This window comes from Engystomops pustulosus, chromosome 7 (genome assembly GCF_040894005.1).
Source record: "Engystomops pustulosus chromosome 7, aEngPut4.maternal, whole genome shotgun sequence".
NCBI classification, from domain to species: Eukaryota; Metazoa; Chordata; class Amphibia; order Anura; family Leptodactylidae; genus Engystomops; species Engystomops pustulosus.
In genome coordinates, this window is record NC_092417.1 from 138,179,575 (window position 1) to 138,199,219 (window position 19,645).

The 19,645-nt window shown below is 45.1% G+C and overlaps 4 non-coding genes across 4 annotated transcripts; 3 read left to right on the plus strand and 1 right to left on the minus strand.

Annotated features, from left to right (window-relative positions):
- The first annotated feature begins 5,180 nt into the window (after positions 1–5,180).
- TRNAS-UGA (transfer RNA serine (anticodon UGA)) lies at positions 5,181–5,262 on the plus strand. The gene has a single exon. It is a non-coding gene; the product is annotated as a tRNA-Ser (tRNA).
- A 9,895-nt stretch (positions 5,263–15,157) lies between these two features.
- On the plus strand, positions 15,158–15,229 carry TRNAQ-UUG (transfer RNA glutamine (anticodon UUG)). The gene has a single exon. It is a non-coding gene; the product is annotated as a tRNA-Gln (tRNA).
- Positions 15,230–15,725: 496 nt separating this feature from the next.
- On the plus strand, positions 15,726–15,808 carry TRNAL-CAG (transfer RNA leucine (anticodon CAG)). Its single transcript has one exon. It is a non-coding gene; the product is annotated as a tRNA-Leu (tRNA).
- A 1,647-nt stretch (positions 15,809–17,455) lies between these two features.
- Positions 17,456–17,564, minus strand: TRNAL-CAA (transfer RNA leucine (anticodon CAA)). Its single transcript has 2 exons — positions 17,527–17,564; positions 17,456–17,501 (listed from the first exon to the last, which is right to left on the minus strand). It is a non-coding gene; the product is annotated as a tRNA-Leu (tRNA).
- Positions 17,565–19,645: the final 2,081 nt, after the last annotated feature.

Here is a 19,645-nt window from a genome sequence, read left to right on the forward strand (position 1 = left end):
TGGGCCTTTCTTCAGTTTCCTTAACTCCTTAGTGACACAACCATTATGTAGCTTAAGGCTGCGTTCACATGCAGCATTAAAGCAGCTGAGGAGATTTACCTAATCTCATTGCTCTCAACATTTCGTTTACAAATGGCTTTGTGTTTTCCCTCATGTACTTCATGTTAGTGATACATTTTGGCTATGTTTAGTGTCTATATAGAAAGATTTTCACCGTTTTACCACCCAAATTAGTTACTAAATAACATTTCCCATAAGTCTGTAATATGCGTTCCTCATTTTGAAATGTCTGGATAATTTATTTTGATGTCAAGCGGCTTACAAATTGAAAATCGGTTTTCTGTATTGTCAAGGAGATTTCAGATTAGAATTTTTTCATTATATACACATAATACAAAGTGATCCCTCAATATATTATCACGCACGGGGGGTGTGGGTGAGTCTCTTGGGGCTAAAGTTTGTGGACTCCTTGGACCACCGCAGGAGATGATGGTTCTAGTCGCAACCCAGGACCGGAATCTAAGTGAACTCCTGGTCTTCGCCAAAGCCCACCGCAAAGCGGGATGGTCTTACTGCGGCACGAAGCCACTAGGTCATTCCACGGGTGCGACTAGGCTTGCGTTGGCAGCCAAGCTAGGGAAGCAGGGTAGGCAGGACCTCGGGATGGCAGGCCTCAGGATGACCACCGGGACACAGGACCGCCACAGGAACACGGGAACTCGGAAGAACACTGGAGAATAGACACACGGAGGAATGCTGGAACACAGGAGGGCTTTCACTTCAGGAAATGACTTGAAGATCCGGCAGAGAGTGAAGGGAGGTGCCAGATTATAATGGCACGTCGGATTCAGGACGAGTCGGTGGGTCCCCCTAGCAGTGGGAGCGTGCGGCCTTGTCAGACGGGAGGATTGCGGCACACTCGGGACCGACGTAGAGCCAGGACCCGGAGAGGAGTACCGGTGGGGGGAGCAGGGGCTCGGCGCCGCACAGCGAGATCAGATATCACCGAGACATCAGATATATAATACCATATAATTTCCCCCTCATTAATTCGTTAGCCCTAGCACATGCCCCCAGTATATATGAAACCAAACAAACTCCCCCAATATATAGGTTGCCCAAGACCGCAGTATATAGCCAAGCCCTGTACATACCCAAGCAGCCCCAGTATATAGCCAGCCAGCCCCCTAGTATATAGCCTGCCAGCCCCCAGTATATAGCCAACCCCCTGCCCCCATTATATAGCCTGCCAGCCCCATAGTATATAGCCTGTACCCAGTATATAGCCAGCCAGCCCTCAGTATATAGACAGCCCCCTACCCCCAGTATATAGCCAGCCTCTAGTGTATAGCCAGCTAGCCCCCTTCCCTCCATTATATAACCAGCCCCCTGTATTTAACCAGCCAGCCCCAGTATATAGCCAGCCTCATAGTATATAGTCAGCCAGACCCCTAGTATATAGCCAGCCAGTCCCCTGCCCCAGCCACTGCAAAAAAAAAAACTATAATTAAATTATACTTATCACCATGCGTTCCCTGCAACTGCCTTCTTTCATGCCAGGATCCTCTCACTCTATGGGTAGATTTATCATTAGTCCTATGTACCTTCTTGGCGTATAATTGTTGCAAATTTTTGCGCAACCATTGTTTCTGCGTTTTTTAAGGGGGGGGGGGGACTCAACTCTAAAGTCACAGAATGGTGGAAAAAATACACCACAGAGTGTGCAACACCACATTTATCAACTGAGAATTTTCAAAAGAACGCAAATTTTATCGCAAAACCACACATAGGAGGTGGTGTATGTGGGTCAAATGCTACTATTGGGTCAATCGCACCCGTTTAACCCAACGGATTACCCGTTCAGTTTTTCAGATGCAGTTTTTGGAGTCAAAAGCAGGTGTTGATCATAATAAGTTGAGCCAAATAATTAAAAGGTGCTGCTTTTTCTCGCGTTTTTAAATGCATCCAAAACGAAAGTGGGAGGGGGGTTTGACCAAAACGCATATGCGTTTGCAATGAACGCATTCGATTAATTGGAAACACATGCATTTCAGGCAAACCCCCCTCCCATTTTCATTTTGAATGCGAGAAAAACGCGAGAAAAACGCCAGGTGGGAAGGCGCCCTGAGGAATAAATTTCTGAAGCAGCTTTAGTTAATATCTTCTTCCTTTCTCTAGAAAAGAAATACAAATAAATATATTCATAGACATGTAAAGTTTCCCTGTTTCCAACAATGCCCAAAATATTAAATTTGCGGTGAACCCCAGAATGGAACAGAGTGTCCAAAATGTCACTTTTTTTTGCCATATACAGGCGGTCCCCTACTTAAGAACACTCGACTTACATACGACCCCTAGTTACAAACGGACCTCTGGATATTGGTAATTTATTGTACTTTAGTCCTAGGCTACAATAATCAGCTGTAACAGTTATCACAGGTGTCTGTAATGAAGCTTTAGTGTTAATATTGGTTCTTAAAGGACACCTGTCATCAGGTCTGTGTCACTTGTCCTGTCACCTCTTCCTGTTGGAGCAGCTCACAAGGATCCCATCCCAGCCTTTATCTAGTTATTTCATACATTATTCATTGTAAAATCACATATTTTTTATCATGTAAATGAGGCTGGTCACATGGTCAGAGGCAGTGATGTCACCCCTGTTACCCCTCCCCTCTCCTCCCCCTGCTCATGTCTGTGTGTATTGTATAGTAAAGCATGGCCAGTGTGTGTCCTGCATCTGCTGACATGCTGCGTCCTCCTAATATACAGGTGAGAGACACAGACATCAGCTACACATGAATCTGACATGTTCTGCTGTAACATGGCTGCCTGGAGCTGCTGTATCTCTCCTAAACACACACACATGCACACACAGGCTTCAGGGGGCGTGGCCACCAGCACCAGGAAGCACATCATTATACAGCCTCACATCATTATACAGGCTGTCAGTCATGCACTGGGGGTGTGGCTGTGCCTCCCACTCATGAATAGAGTGGACAGCTTGAATATGCTAATGACTCATTGGACATTTCACAGGTCATTTGCATACAGCTTTAGGACCTCATTGCTTAGGTTTACAGGCATGTAGAGGGACAATGAAGGGATAGAGGCAATGCTCTCTAATGGCAGTTTATGAAAATATATTTAGTTTAGGGGGGTTATTTTGCATGACGGGTTCTCTTTAAGACAACACAACATTTTTAAAATCCAATTGTCACCGAGACCAAAAAAGTTCTGGCTGGGATTACAATGATAAAATATACAGTTCTGATTTACATACAAATTCAACTTAAGAACAAACCTACAGACCCTATCTTGTATGTAACCCGGGGACTGCCTGTATAAACATTTTAATCAAAAGGTTTTATAATTTAACAAATTGTATAAATAAAAACGTCAGCCTATCTCGCAAACAATGACACCTTACACAGCTCCACTTTATTAATATAAATGTTAAACATGATAAAACCTGTATAAGGCTGTGATCACACGTTCCGCTAGCGCAATGCTAGCACAGCTGCCTCAGCCCAATCTCATTAGCGTTTCCAGTGAAATGCATGCCACACGTGTTTCACTTTTATGTATAATCAACATTTATTGGGAAAACATAACAAGAATCAGTACAAACAGGAGATGGCATAATAAATCTGACCGCGCAGGGTCAGAAACAACAAAGATCATATGCTCATATGGGGATGAGAGTCAAAGAATAAATCAGCGAGGATGAAGGTGCGTTCAGGTGAAGGCATGCGCCAATTGCACTAGCATTGTGCTTGTAAACGCAGCACTAGTGGTACACGTGACCGGTCCCTCAATGTAAAAACAAAGCCCATAAGAATATGGTTCAAATATGTTTTTCCAGTATTGTGAGCCAAAAATGTTAAGCAGAAACCTAGCCCTCATACATATCTGCAAACTGAAAAATGTAAAAGGCCTTGCTTTTGGAATGAGGGGAGCAAAAAATGGAAACTTAAAAACAGAAAAGGGCATTGGTGGTAAGAGGTCAAAATAGAGCATTGTTGATCCTAAATGTTGCATGCTATAGCAATGGAAAATTCAAAATGAATGAAAATCTGCACAAAAATGTACTCAAAAGTAGTATCACAAACTAGTACCAGCAAAAAAATATAGCTCATCCCTAAAAAAAATGAGCCTTCATACAACTCCATTGTCAAAAATTAAGAAAATAATGGCTCACAGAATCTGTCTGGAGTTTCTGAAATCTGTAATGCCAACAGGGTCTTGTCTAATTCATTAATATGCAGAAGCTTCACCTAAATAATCATCTACTGCCACCTTTGTGAATCATGGAGGGCCCTTCCTCTATCGCACCCAAATCCTCTGGCAGACGCTGGGTAGATTCACAACAAACATGTAAAACAAATTCAAGGGGTTTTCCCACAAACAAAAGTTAGGCCCTATTCACGGGATAGGGCCTAACTTGCTGATCAGTAGGGCTCTTAGGGGGTCCGATTAGGCCCGGCAATCTCCGTCAGCTCCATACAGATTAATGGAGCAAGAACGGCCATGTGCGAACGTCTGCTCCATTTGTCTGACAGAGCAACGAGGGGTCCGACGGAGGGCTAATTTTCGTGATCTATAGGGGAGTAGCCGGACATGAGGCTACTAGTCGCAGCTACTCCACGCCCCAGTAGCCACGTTACTCCGCCTACCATTTAATCTTCGGCGCGCAGCTACGAGGAGCTCCTCGTAGCTGCGCGTCCTCGTCCTGGTCCCCTGCGTTCTGCGCATGCGCAGAACGCAGGCCTTCGGCTGCGCGTCCTCGTCTCCGGGGCCGGAGCTACTGCGCATGCGCAGAAGGCCGCAGATGCCGGGGGACCAGGCCGAATATTAAATGGTAGGCGGAGTAACGTGGCTACTGGGGCGTGGAGTAGCCGCGACTAGTAGCCTCATGTCCGGCTACTCCACGCCCCAGTAGCCGCATAATAAAATTTACATATGCCTCCAATAAAGTTTTCTAAAAGACACCTGGGACGTGGGGATTAGCCCAAAAAAGGGCTATCCTCACGTCCCATTTATCCACCTACCACCCCTTCTACCTTTATAGGTAGAATGTGGGTGGTAGGTGCCCTTTAAGACTAACAAGCCTAGAAAATAGTCACCTGAATCACCTGAAGTGGTGCATGGAATTTTTTTGCCATTTTAAAGTCTAAGAACAGGTAGTCGTGGCCGAGTGGTTAAGGCGATGGACTTGAAATCCATTGGGGTCTCCCCGCGCAGGTTCGAATCCTGCCGACTACGTATATGTTTTTTTAGTTAGACAAATTTTGAGACTCACCCATGACCCTGAAAAAGTGTTTAGCCAAATGTCTCAATGCAATCATGTTTTGTTGAATAAAATATAGTAAACCTTCTTCGTGTATTTTAGAAAATAAAATATATAGGTAACTGTAAGTTGCGGATTAGTGATATATTTTAGTCTGTTTAAATCCTGTAGGTGTCACTGTTTCTACTGATACTGATACTTTGAATGGTTTTAAGGTGTGGGTAATAAAGAATTCTTTTATGTATAGAGAGACAGAAACTGTAGTTCTAGTACTGATTTTTCAAAGTTGAAAAGATAAATCATGCATAGAGAAAGCATATAAAGGAAACAATAATAACCCTCATCCACAAAGCACTGCATATTGCTGCAACTCCCTGCTTCTCCTTTCAGTCTATTGCCCTACCTGTGCTCTTTGATCTGCCAGCGATCTTAATTTGAATTTCCCACTCCCGTCTCCAGGACTCCCAAAATGCCCCGATTCTCTGGAGTGCGCTTCCCTGGACCATCAGACTAATACCCAACCTCCAAAGTTTTAAACAAGTGCTTCAAATCCATCTTTTGTAAAGTGTTTATTGAAACTCTTTTGAGGAGGCAAGAGTTCATAAATTTGATAACACCTTTTCAGAATACTCAATGGTGCTGTCAGGAGAACCTTAGAGATAGATTGGGGGGTCATAAAATATAGTCCAGCAGTTAGGATATGTCCAGAGAGGGCAGGGGAGGAATTTTAGGGTGCATTGGAGACGACACACAGGTTGGGAAGGGGGGGGGGGGATTCTATTTGATACATGCTCATCACATTTACTGTCTTCTTTGCACCTTTTAAGCAGTTTTGTACTTTTTTTTTGTGGCGTTTTACCAAGTTTGTTTATTTGTTTCAGTGCTGAACCTGAATTGTCATTAGTTTCCAGATGTTTGACATATGAAAATGTTGCAATTTTGGCGCAAATCTGTTAAAAGTTGCACAAAAAGGCATAAAAACACTATAGCTCACTACTGGTGTCTTACATGGCTAATGTTGTCAAGCATCCCTTCCAGGACTGTTTTTATGTTGTAACTAAAAGGTTATAAAAAAGGTCATAAGGCTAAAAGCCCTTATGCCCTTTTTGTTCACACGTTGCGCTTTGGTTGCGTTCATAACGCGACGCTAGTGCACAGGGGACGGGCCTCGGCCTGATCACATATGCGTTTCCAGAGAATCGCATGTGATACTGTTATCAATCGCCTGTGATTCCATAGAAAAAAAAAGATGGGATCTAATACAAAAAAAAACTTTGAAAAAGATGGCTGGGGAAAAAACTGCTAAGGCCGGCGGCACACGTGGCATTTTGAACCAGTTTTTTGGGGCGTTTTTTAAGCAGTCTGTTAAAAACCACATGTGTTTTTGAAAAACACATGCATTTGTTGAAAATGCATCCGTTTTTGACAGTTTTTTTATCTTAATGAGAATAATTGGAAAACAATCAAAAACCACATGCGTTTTTTAACGAACTGCTTAAAAATGGCCCAAAAACGTGTTAAAAACGTGTTCTTTACTGTATTGCTTGCCATTGGGAATCAGAAACGTGTTTTCCCTATGCCTTCACAGCGCCACCACAGGAGGATTCCCCCACCCCCAGGGACAAGAAACAAAGGACTGGAGCCCTTTAAATATAGCCCTTCCTTACAACTTATCAGTTTTCCCTCGGGATGGATGGAACCTGGCGGCACTCTGCAGTGAAGATGTGCAGCTAGGAGCACCCCTTTAAGTACGAGGAGGCTGCACAGGGTACTGGGTTCCCGGGCTACATATGGGCTTGCCTTCCCTGTTTCTCCGCCATAAGTCCCCAGGCGATTCTCCATGCAACCTGGTGGCGTGGGAGCAGGATCCAGTGAAAGGGGGTGCCCCAGGGGAGCGGGGTACCTTCTCTATTCCTCCCCATTAGCGTGTTTAGGATTCTCCGATCGCGGGTTTAGAGGCGGATGTCTGCTATTATATACAGCCAACACCCACAGCTTCTGGCGACGGCTCCGTTTAGGAGGCGGTGCCAGAAGCATGACATAATAGTACTGCAAAATGCGGGAACGCACCTCCCGCCATGCAGCACTATTACATCAAATGTAGGGAAGGGATTAAAAATGAATAAATATGGTTGAGAAAAAGCTAACACCTGCAAATGAGCCCCAGCCATCTACTTCCAGGATGACAGTAACAGACATACCTCCTGCTCTGCAACCTGTGGTAGAAGAGAAGGGTGAAGTCTCAGATGTGGAATAAGAAGATGGTTCGGGAAAGCCTTTTTGTACACCAGAGGATACAGATTCTTTACTTAAATCCCTGAGAGCAACCATGGGATTAGAAGAAGTAAAAGAAACCTTGTCTATCCAGGATCAGATCTTGTAGGGCCTAAGTGAGAAGAAATGGGAGTTTTTCCAGTTCACAAAAATATAGAAGCTTTAATTAAAAATGAATGGAAAGATCCCAAAAAAGCATACGGGAGTGTGAACAATTTTTAAAAGGAAGTATGCCTTTTCCATGGTACTGAAGGTGGATGCGTCTATAGCAAAAATTTCCAAAAAGACATCTCTTCCTTTTGAGGATCTAGGAATACTCAAGGATCCTATGGAAAAGAAAGCAGACAGTCTCTTGAAGAAATCCTGGTAAAATTCAATGGCCAACACAGCGGCTCCATACCCAGCACGTACCTTGGGGGTCTGGCTTGGACAACTAGAACATAACCTGATATCTAGCACACCAACAGAAGAGATACTGGCCTCAGTACCAATCCCGCGACAAGCAACAAATTTCGTTGCAAATGCATCAGAGGATCTGATAAAGATGGCTGACAGATCAGCAGCTTTGCGATTGCAGCTATGAGGACAATTTGGCTGAAGTTATATAGCAGTGGTGGCGAACCTATGGCACGGGTGCCGGAGGTGGCACTCAGAGCCCTTTCTGTGGGCACTCAGGCCATCACCCCAGGACAGGAGTTCACCAAACAGGACCAAACCCATCAAATGTTCCTGCTGTCCCAGGCAACTTGGAGAGAAGCTACAATGATGGTCTGAATTTGCCCTTCTTCTTTTAACTGGTTGTAGTTCGGGCACTCTGTCTCTAAAAGGTTCGCCATCACTGCTATATAGTGTTGATGCTGGATCCAAAATTAAGTTATGTGCTTTTCCCTGTGAAGGCGGCCAGTTGTTCGAAAAAGGATTAGATGACATTCTAGAGAAAGCGTCTGATAAAAAAGAAAGGTTTCCCAATGGAACCCAGGTACTTCCAGCACTGCGCTTGGGGGATTTCCGAAGAAGAGGTGGACCAGACAGATCTCAAGCGACCATAGGGTTATGGAAATGGGTTCCTCTTCAACTCTAATGTCAATAAAGGACGCACAGACCAATGACACAGGCTTCCCGTTGGGGGAAGGCTAAGGTGGTTCTACCACGCCTGGGCCAGTCTATCTTCTTCCCCATGGGTAAAGACATTGATAGAGGGAGGCTATCAGATCAAATTTGACTCTGCTCCTTCCAGAAGATTCCTGGTGGTAAAAGACCACTTGAATCAAGCAATATTGGAGTCAGAGATTCTGTCCTTAGTGAAGAAAGAAGTCTTGGTGCCTGTCCTGTCCAGTCAACAGGGAAAAGGGTACTACTCCTCTGTTTTTCTGGTGTGGAAACCAAACACGTCATTCAGAGCCATTTTCAATTTAAAAAATGTAAAAATGTTTTAATGGAAATTCAAGATGGATACAATATGGTCTACAGTGCAGTCTTTAGAGAAGGGCCACTTTATGGTGACCCTGGACCTAAGCAACGCTTAAAAGTATCTGAGAGTTGCTCTTTACATAAAAGGGGAACTTCATCATTTCCAATTTCAAGCATTGCCTTTTGGTATTTCCTCTCCCTCAGGATATTTACAAAGGTCATGGTGAAGTATTTGCATGCCTTCATTTCAAAGGGATTCATATAATTCCATACCATGACAACTTACTTGTGTGAGAGATATAATATTTCTGGGCGCCATTTTGTTCAACCAAAAGCCATCTTGTTTTAGCCAGACAAACATCATTTTGTGTAAACTGTCTGGAAACTACTTTGTCCTCGCTATTGTTTTCCTTGTCTTTTTCTGCAGTTCCTATAGCATTTCAGTATTTCATCACCTTTTCATGACATCTGCAAGGATTTTTATGTTTCTGTGCACATGACTGCAGGCTTGAAATAAAAGCAGTGATTTTAGTACAGCAGACAAAGTCGCACATGTGGAACAACCTGGTGGTACCACAATGCAACAAGTCCAACCTGTTTTGCGGTGGGCTCTGGTGAATACCGGGAACCACTTAGACTCCGGTCCCAGGTGATGACTTACGTCATCTGCCACAGTGGCACAGAGGATCCACTACCACCGATCCTGGCAGTACGATCCGGCCATGGAGCCCACCGAGGTTTGCAACCTGTTCTGGCAGATCTTCCCACCATCGTGGCTTAGCAGACCCAGCAAGTTGCTATGCAAGGTCAGCAACTCAGACAAGTCTCCGCTATGCTACAGCAGCTATTGTCGTCCCAGCGGCAGCAGCAGCATTCGGTTCCTGTGGTACCCTCTGCTACTGCGGCCCGCATTATCTTCCGCAGAACCCAGACTGCGTCTAGATATGCCATCTAAATATGATGGGGATCCCAAGTTGTGCAGGGGCTTTATCATCCAGTGCTCCCTGCACATTCTTCTGCTGAGACCACCCTGAACTTGTGTCAATCTGTCGGTGACTATGTGGTTCAGTTCCCTACCCTAGCTTCTGAGCTACTGGTCGCAACTTTTAAAAAGGGTTTGTCTTTTTAAGGAGATCGCAATGGTTTCGGACGCCATCTTGACTACTGTCCGCCATCTTAGATACGGCGGCCATGTTCCCTGACCATTGTCAAGTTAATGTCATGATTCAAACTTCATTTTAGGTAACCTGTTTGCTGGCCTGTCAGCTAATACCCTTTGACATTTAATGAGAAGCCAGTCTGTCCTTGATTATATTATGATTCTGGAGCCCACTTATCTTCTTCTTCTCAGCAAATTAGTATAAACGTCTGGAACAACCTCAAGTTGGAACCCGTCATCTGCCCCGCTTGGCCCCAGCCTTCCAAAGACCACCTCAGCCGTCTTCCGTGCCTGTTGCAGAGAAGCTCATGCAAGTGGAAAGAGCTTGTCTATCTCCCCAGGAACATTCAAGACAAAGACAGGAGAATCTCTGACTCTAGTGTGCCATCCCAGAGCGCTTTCTTTCATCTTGTCCAGTCAGTCCACAGCGATCAGGAAAACACCTGCACCTAGGGTACTTGGGAGAAGCGTCCCTAGGTGGAACAGGCAACCCGCTTCAAATCTCTGCCTTCCTGGACTCTGGCTCTGCAGGGAATTTCGTGGATGCTGTCTTGGTCTCCCAGCATCACTTTCCTGTGGTTCACCTAGAGAAGCTAGTGATTATCTCTTCTGTCAGTGGACAGATTCTCCATGACCTGGTCCAGTATAGTACTGAGCCCCTGTCTCTGCAAATTGGGGTGTTGCACAAGGAGAGACTGTCGTTTTATGTGCTCCCCCGCTCTTTGTCCTCAGTGCTTTCGGGCCTCCTGTGGTTGCAGCTCCGGTGCTCGACTGGCAGACTGGGGTAATCCTTAGCTTGGGACCAGAGTGCCATTCCCGCTGTCTCATGGCTCTTCAACCGGTGTCCGGAATGTCTTCTGTGGACTCTCCCAAGCAGCTGGCAGGCCTTCCCGCTGCTTATAAGGATTTTGCAGATGTCTTCTCTGAGAAGCAAGCGGAGATTCTGCCACCGCACCGCCACTATGACTGCCCCATAGACCTGTTGCCGGGGACATCTCCGTCACGAGGTCAGGTACACCCATTATTTGAGTCTGAGACCGTGGCTATGTCAGCCTACATAAAGGAGAATTTGCGGAAGGGATTCATCCGCAAGTCATCTTCTCCTGCTGGTGCTGGATTCTTCTCTGTGGCCAAGAAGGATGGTTCCTTCCGTCTGTGCATCAATTACCGCAGCCTCAATGAAGTAATGGTGAAAAAACGCTACTTTGCCTCTCATCACTGAACTTTTTGATCGCCTATGGGGTGCCAAGGTTTTCACCAAGCTGGATCTGTGAGGGGCATATAACCTCATCCGCATCCGTGAAGGCGATGAATGAAAGACGGCCTTCAATACTCGTGATGGGCATTTTGAGTATTTGGTAATGCCCTTTGGACTCTGCAATGCCCCAGCGGTGTTCCAAGAACTCGTCAACAATATCTTCAGAGACTTGCTCTACATTTGTGTCGTTGTCTACTTGGACGATATTCTGGTGGTTTCTCCTGACCTTCAGTCCATGTCCGGCAAGTTCAGGCGCCTAAGGGCCAATCACTTATATGCCAGGCTCGAGAAATGCCAATTTCATCAGAGTAGTCTTCCGTTCCTCGGATACATCATTTCGAACAAAGGACTACAGATGGATCCTGCCAAGTTGTCTGCCGTACTTGAGTGGCCTTGCCCACTGGGACTCCGTGCCATTATGAGCTTCGCTAATTATTACTGTCAGTTTATTCCACATTTCTCCTCTTGTATCTATTGTGGAGCTGACTAAGTAGAACGCCAATCCGAGACTCTGGCCTCCAGAAGCTGAAGAAGCCTTTTACCAAGCTGAAGTCTGCCTTTGCCTCTGCACCAGTTCTCATACGGCCTGATATGGAGAAACCATTCCAGTTGGAGGTTGACTCCTCATCCATTCGTGCTGGGGTCATCCTCACCCAGAAAGGGCCCAAAGGTCGGACCCTCACCTGCGGCTTCTTCTCAAAGACCTTCTCAGCTGCCGAGAGGAATTAATTCATTGGTGATCGGGTACTTCTGGCCATGAAGCTTGATTTGGAGGAATGGCGCTACCTCTGGAAGGAGCTCATCATCTGGTCTATATCTACACTGACCACAAGAATCTCCTGAATCTCCAGACTGCTCAGCGTCTCAATCCTTGCCAGGCACACTCGTCCCTCTTTTTCTCGCGATTCAACTTCATGATTCACTTTCATCCAGCCGAGAAGAACATCAAAGCTGATGCCCTCTCTCGTGCCTCTGATGTTGTTGGGGAAGAATTGGGTCCTTGTCATATCGTTCCTCCGCAATGACTGCTTGCTGTGGCTCCTGTGGACCTAAGGCAGCTCCCTCCTGGCAAGATCTATAGATGACCTGCTCTTCGGAAGAGGATACTAACTTGGCGACATTGCTCCCGTGTGGCTGGGAACCTTAAGGTGCAGAGATCTGTTTCCCTCATATCTCGTTACTACTGGTGGCCAGATCTGGTCAAGGACGTTCAAGATTTTGTGGGTTCCTGTGCTTCCTGTGCCCGTAACAAGTCATCACGCCTCAAGCCTGCAGGTCTGCTGCTCCCATTGCCGATACCAGGGTCATGCACAAAAAAAAAACAAGGGACCTATCTAGACCGGAGCTTCCCCACTTTTTTCACTATTTTCTTTATTCACATAAATTTTTTGTTTTTCAAACCATTTCTTAAGATTTATATTTCCAATCCCTTTGAACAGGTCAATTTCAAAATTAAATAATTCCTTTAAATCGATTGGCTACTTAGACCACTACTCCCCCACATACCATCTTAAAGACACCAATAAGTTTTTGAAGACTATTAAAGATTTTTCATGGCAAGATGGCACAGAGAGTGGCACAATCACAGTGTGTGTAGATGGGCGGCAGCAGTAGCAGCAGCATGAGGCCAGAGAGTGGCACAATGACAAATACTGGTGGTGGCAGCAACACGATAGGCCACAGTTTGGCACAATGACAGAGTGTTGAGGTGGTCGCAGCAGCAGGAGGTCAGAGCAAAAATCAATCCATCAACTATGTTGATTTGACACAGATTTCTTGATAACAACTTTAGCAACAAAAAAGAATTGAAATTTGGGGTATACAGATCACCCAAAACGGACAACCTGGACTTTGAGCAAAAATCACTCCATCAGCTACTGAGAACAAGCAGCTAGACACCCGAGACAGCACATGCAGTGTGAAATGACGGGATTGCAAATGGCCATCTGTTTTTTAGGGCTGTGACATCACATAAGCCTGCCGGTCGCTGATTGGCTTACATGTCTGCACATGTGATCGAGGGTGTTCCTTTCTTCTTCCCAGAGTTCTCTGCCCCATGTAATGCGTTGTGCTTGCAGCCAGGTTATCTTGTTTTGTGTAAATGCAAGACATTGGGTCACATTTACTTATCTGGTCCTTGCGCAATCCCCGATCCAGAATGTCCGACAAGGATGAAGTCTGCCGGGATTCACTACCAGCATGCGCCCGATATTCTGCATCTGTCGCTTCCCTGATCAGGTCCGCCGGAGTTCACCTTCTACTTCCAGATGTATGTAAGTGCTTGGCTTGCGACACAATTTTAAATGTTAAATCCCGCGTGTAGTCCGAATCCATCGGATTGTTGTGCGTGCGACACAATTCCTGGTGCGATCCCCGAAAATGTCGGGAAACCCCATGGAAATGCGGCCACGGGACCTTAGTAAATAAGCCCCACTGGGTGCTAATTGCTGATCGCATGCATTTGCACAGAACATGCAATGGGATGCGGGCCGCCCCAGTGCCCTTTGATTCCGTTACAAAACGGAATCAAAACGCTAATGGGTGGCATCACCCTAAAAGGGAAATCTAATTACCGGTCTGGACAGCACAGTGCATGCCCTCTTATCAGCGACTTATGTGCCTCCCACAAAACCACCTTGAAGGAAGCAGTGCATTTTCCATGAAGTTGGGGAATGAACAAAGTATAGGAATGTCTCCCTGGAAGCGCTTGTTTAGCTTAGCTTAGTGAATGACTACAAGTAATAAAAAAGCGTGGATGTTACCACCTGACTTAGGCCAGGGGCACACGTGGCGTTTGAACCCGTTTTTGGGCCGTCTTTAAGCAGCCCGTTTAAAAGCCCGTTTTTGACAGGTTTTACCAATTATCTCAATTAAAACTTGTCAAAAACGGAACTGTTTTTGGACCGTTTTTTAACAAACTGTTTAAAAACGGCCCAAAAACAGGTTCAAAACGCAACGTGTGTCACCGGCCTAAGGGTGAAGACACACATGGCGTTTTTAGGCCGTTTTTGGGCCGTTTTTAGTTAGTGCGTTTTCAGATCGTTAAAAACGCATGCGTTAAAAAAGAATGCGTTTTTGAAAAACGCATCCGGTTTTTGAAAACGCATGTGTTTTTGACAGGTTTCAGCAATTATCTTAATTCAAACTGGTCAAAAACGCATGCGTTTTTTAACGCATGCGTTTTTAACGATCTGAAAACGCACTAACTAAAAACGGCCCAAAAACGGCCTAAAAACGCAATGTGTGTCTTCACCCTAAGGTAGTAACTAGACCGTTTAATGGCAGTTTCACACCCAGTTAAGTTAACTAGCACCATGCAGTGTCCTGTGTCAAGGAACCGACACATGGTTAGGGACAGGATTCCTTGCATCATACAAGCACTAAACAGAAGCGCCAACAATGTTACGACACATAACCTGTTTGAAAGGTAAAGAGGAAAGGTTATGTCAAATCTTTGAAACCTGGGGAAGTTATATCTGTTTTTCGGCTTTTGCCCAACTACCTAGTATTTAGAGAGGCAAGAAGTGTGGATCAACTTGGTGTGGTGGAAACTCAGTAGCCATGGAGAATTCTAGTATAAAGTATGGCTGCAGACTAATTTAATGACAAGCTGCAACCTGTCTTCATTTGCAGGAGTAAAAAGGAGAGCTCACCAAAGCCTGCTTGCTCAAGGCTATGATCCTTGGCAGATACAAGAATAGCTATATATGCTCCCAAATTAAGCACTTGTTAGTGTTTCAGATTTCAGGCAGAAGGATTGCTTATGTAAGGTTCCATGGTGTAATGGTTAGCACTCTGGACTTTGAATCCAGCGATCCGAGTTCAAATCTCGGTGGGACCTAATTTTTTTTTTTTTTTAATCTTTAAATTATAATTCTGAGGTGCCACAGATGCCACTGTAAATAAAATGAAATTTGATCTGTTTAATAAAATAGAAATTACTTTGTGTTGATTCCTTTAGCATTTATTTTAAAACTATATACAATTAGAATTAATCTCATTCATGAAGGTTTAAATTGTAAATAAAAATATACAGTTTATATATAATTTAATCCAGATGTTGTTACAACATAATCCCACTGGGCATATAAACTATCTGAGTTTATGATGACAATTTAACAAATATCATGAGAAATATAAATACATTGAAAAAAAAATATTTTGCCTCCCCGTCGGGGAATCGAACCCCGGTCTCCCGCGTGACAGGCGGGGATACTTACCACTATACTAACGAGGATTGGCATATCATCTGCTGCAGAACACACAAGCAATAGAAAAATAAGAACACCAGCAGTTGTATCAGGCTCTATTCTGATAGGTTAAGGAGGAGCTTATATGTCAGGATGGCCGAGCGGTCTAAGGCGCTGCGTTCAGGTCGCAGTCTCCTCTGGAGGCGTGGGTTCGAATCCCACTTCTGACAAATCTCTTTTGATTTTCTAATTTGTGAATCTTTTCATCCATACTTAACCCCTTAGTGACACAAATAGCAAAGGCTCTAGTGACCAGGGTATTTGTAGCGACTTTTCGTACTTCTTTTTTTGTGTGCTACCTTTTGCGTGATGTTTTTTTCAGGACACATAGACCTAGTGAAAATGTAAAAAAACCTTTAAAGTTTACTTTTTTGTTTTATTTGTGGTTAAAAGTGAATAAGACTTTTTTAAAAAATTTATAGTACATGTTTTTTTTTTTAATTTTTCAAATTATCCCAAAATAAACATTATTAATGAATTCACTATTTTGTCTCGGTCATTTATAAATATATATATATATACACACGTCCCCCATGAGGTCATAATAGAACCCGGGGGGGACATTTTCACAGTTTGTTTGTTTTTTTAATTCCATTTTTTTTTTTCTTACAAGTTTTCCCCTGTCAGGGTGATGTCACACGTTTTCAGTCCGTTAAAAAAAGCACACGTTTTTCCTGATTATCTTAATAGACAAAAAGGTTCTAAGCAGCCAAAAGCATTGTAAATGGTCAAAAACTGCCAAAAAAATGCATGCTCTAAAACGAACCAAAAAGACACATTGGGACTAATTTCCTAAGGGTCCACGGACCGCATTTTCGTAGGGTTTCCCGCCGATTTCCGTGTAGCGACGGATTTAATAGGGGTTTTTGCCGCACGCAATCGAATTTTGGCACATCGGCGCCGGCTTTCACGCAACAGAAATTGGGGGCTGGGCCGTTGGACGAACCGACGGATTTGGACAATGCATGGGATTTAACATCCCAAATTGTGTCGCAAGACATGCACTCACATACACCGGGAAGAAGAAGGTGAACTCCGGCGGACCTCAGCGGGGAAGCAACACATGGAGGATCTGGGGCACACAATGTTGGTGAATCGAGCCGGACTTCTTCTTCGCTGGACCGTCCGGATCAGGGATCGCGACAGGACCGGGTAACTAAATGTGCCCCATTGTGTGAATGCGCCCTGAGTCCATAGAGCCGCCGGCTCTTCTCCTCTATGTATCGCACTGCTTCAGTGAGATGCAGTGATGGGTCTCCCAGTTCTGCTCCCACGGCTAGTATGGGAGCAGTAGAAAACTACTTGTCACAGATGAGTTAAATGCTACGATTAAGGCTGGATTCACACTACCGTTGCCTGCCATACGGGGAGAGGAGGAGGGGGAAAGCGCTGCTCACCCAGCCCCTCTCCATAGGGATGTATGGCGCACGGCGCCGTATGCCGTGAAAAGATAGGACATGTCTTATTTTTTCACGGGGTACGGACTGGTGCGGCACCGTACCGCTCCCGTAGGGCACCGTGCGCCCATTGCTGTCTATGGGGGACGTATATATCGCCCATATATACGTCGGCCGTATATACGTGCCCCATGCGGCAGTGTGAATAAGGCCTAAGTTCTTGAACCATGCACTGCACTGTTTGCACAATTAACAAAAATTATTGGAGAGCTTCAGTGCTTTTATTATACATCTTCTGGGAACTGCATTAATGTAACATTAAATCTAATAGTTAAATGTTGATTATATTAGCGGAAACATCAAACAAATAACAAGTAATTAAATTGATAACAGTAAAGTAAAAAAAAAAAAAAAAAGATGTGTCAGAAGTGGGATTTGAACCCACGCCTCCATTCGGAGACCAGAACACCCAGCTGGGGAAGACTATTCGTCTTGAGTCTGGCGCCTTAGACCGCTCGGCCATCCTGACACCTGATGTCACTAGAGAGCAGAACAAGTAATGAGCTCTACACAGGGCTGTACTATGAGTACACGGCTTTCTCATTTGTATGTCACGAGTATCGGCATACAATCAAAATCTCCCCCTATGTTTGTGCAAAAGAATTGCAACCTTTTCAGCGACGTACATTACTTTTGGAAAAGGAACAAGCACAAAATACACTTGTTTTCTGTGTGTATTTCATGTGAGCTGTATTTCACGGTGCTGCCCTGCGATCTGACCGGTGAGTGGTCCGGTCGGTCGGTTGGTTCTGTGGCTGCCATAGCAAGATCTGCAGACTGAGATTGCTCAACATTTTGCTACTTTTTCAGACGCTTCCACATTTGGACTTTTAAGATAAATCAGGAGCAGCAATGTAAAACATTGCCATGGCGAACTTTGCATAAAAGTCAAAAATTCTTGTCCAATAAGGAAAGAAAAAAAAGAATAGAAAAAAAATTAACAGTTTGATAACTGGTGCTCATTCCAGGACGCACAGGGCAGATCCCCTCCCAGTTGTATTTTCCAATGCAGTCAAAACACATAAAAAATGCAACGTGTGAATGCAGCCTCAAAAGTGACATGGCCGCCTGAAAAGATTTTATCAAAAATGTTCCCTCCGAATGTGAGCCCACAAAGCAGCTAATATATATAAAATTAAACTTTGCTCTCCTCCTCCGGTGCCCGATGTGCCGCACTACAAACGCTCACCCGTCTCCTGTCCCAGCGCCTCATACAGCCCTTCTGCTTGTTTTTTCTAATAGTCGGACAACCCCTTTAAGGGATCAATATCTCACAAAACACCCGTATGTTGTGGGCAAAAATCATGCGTTTGCTGCATGCAATCTTTCTCCCCTTCCTACTTGTCATGTACCCACCTGGTGAATCCTTGTCACACGTTCAGTTTTTCCGATGCAGTTTTTGATGCCCAACCAAGGAATGGAGTAAAAGTAGGAGGAGGAGCAGCACCTTTAAATTATGTGTCTCCGACATAATGATCCACACCTGCTTTTGGCTTCAAAAACTGCATCTGAAAAACTGAACGTGTGCCATCACCCTAGGAATGTGATGAAGACACAGTACACACCTGCACATGCTCCTGTTTTGTCATCTCATTGGTTGGCTGCACATGCCAGCTGTGTAAATGGAAGGTTGTCTGGTCCAAATCAAAACAAGGACTGATGGATACTCTATGGGTTCGGAACATTCCACAGATGGAACACTGCATGTGTCACAAGGTCCTCAGCAGACAGAGGTGACCTCATAAGGGGCCCAATCTGCTGGGCAGACATTACATAAATCGGATCATCCCAGGTGGACATCCGCATGTCCACTTCATCAGCTTAAGGGGCCCTTGGACAGGTTGATTTTTTCCCCCGGAGACTTATTGAAGGTGTTTGCCCCTAATAAGAAAGGTTACTGGGGGGAAGTATGGTACCCTAATAAGGTCACCCATATTGTACCAGCCCCTTCTGCTCAGAGGAGTAACAATCACATGATTGTCGGTTTCTTTCTAGACTTCCTGTGATGTCCTGTTCTGTGATGTCCCGTGTCTCGTGAACTTCCAGTGGATCAGGTGGCTGCGCACAAGTAATGGTCGTGCATACAGTAATGAGCGCTCAGCCCTCTGATCTGCCAGAAGTCTACAATGCCATGGAACATCGCAGGAGTCCTGCTGCAAGGTCTTGTGTCTGCTGCTACAGACAGAAAAAAATATTTACCGTATTTTCCGGGCCATTAGGCGCACCGGAATATAAGGCGCATTAGTCCGATGCGCCTTATATATGTAATAATTCCATATGTAAGGCGCATCGGACTATAAGGCGCAGGGTCGGGGGCGTGGCGGAGGTCCGGGGGCGGAGCGGAGACCCGGAACGCGGGGAAGGTGAGCGGGGAAGGTGAGGGGGAGGTGGAGGATGGCAGCGGACCATACTTACATAGGTCCCCGCTACCGGAGACAGCAGATCTCCAGCGGGAACTGCAGACCGACGCGGCAGAAGTTGTTCGTGCCGCGTGGTCTGCAGTTCCCGCTGGAGATCTGCTGTCTCCGGTAGCGGGGACCTATGTAACTA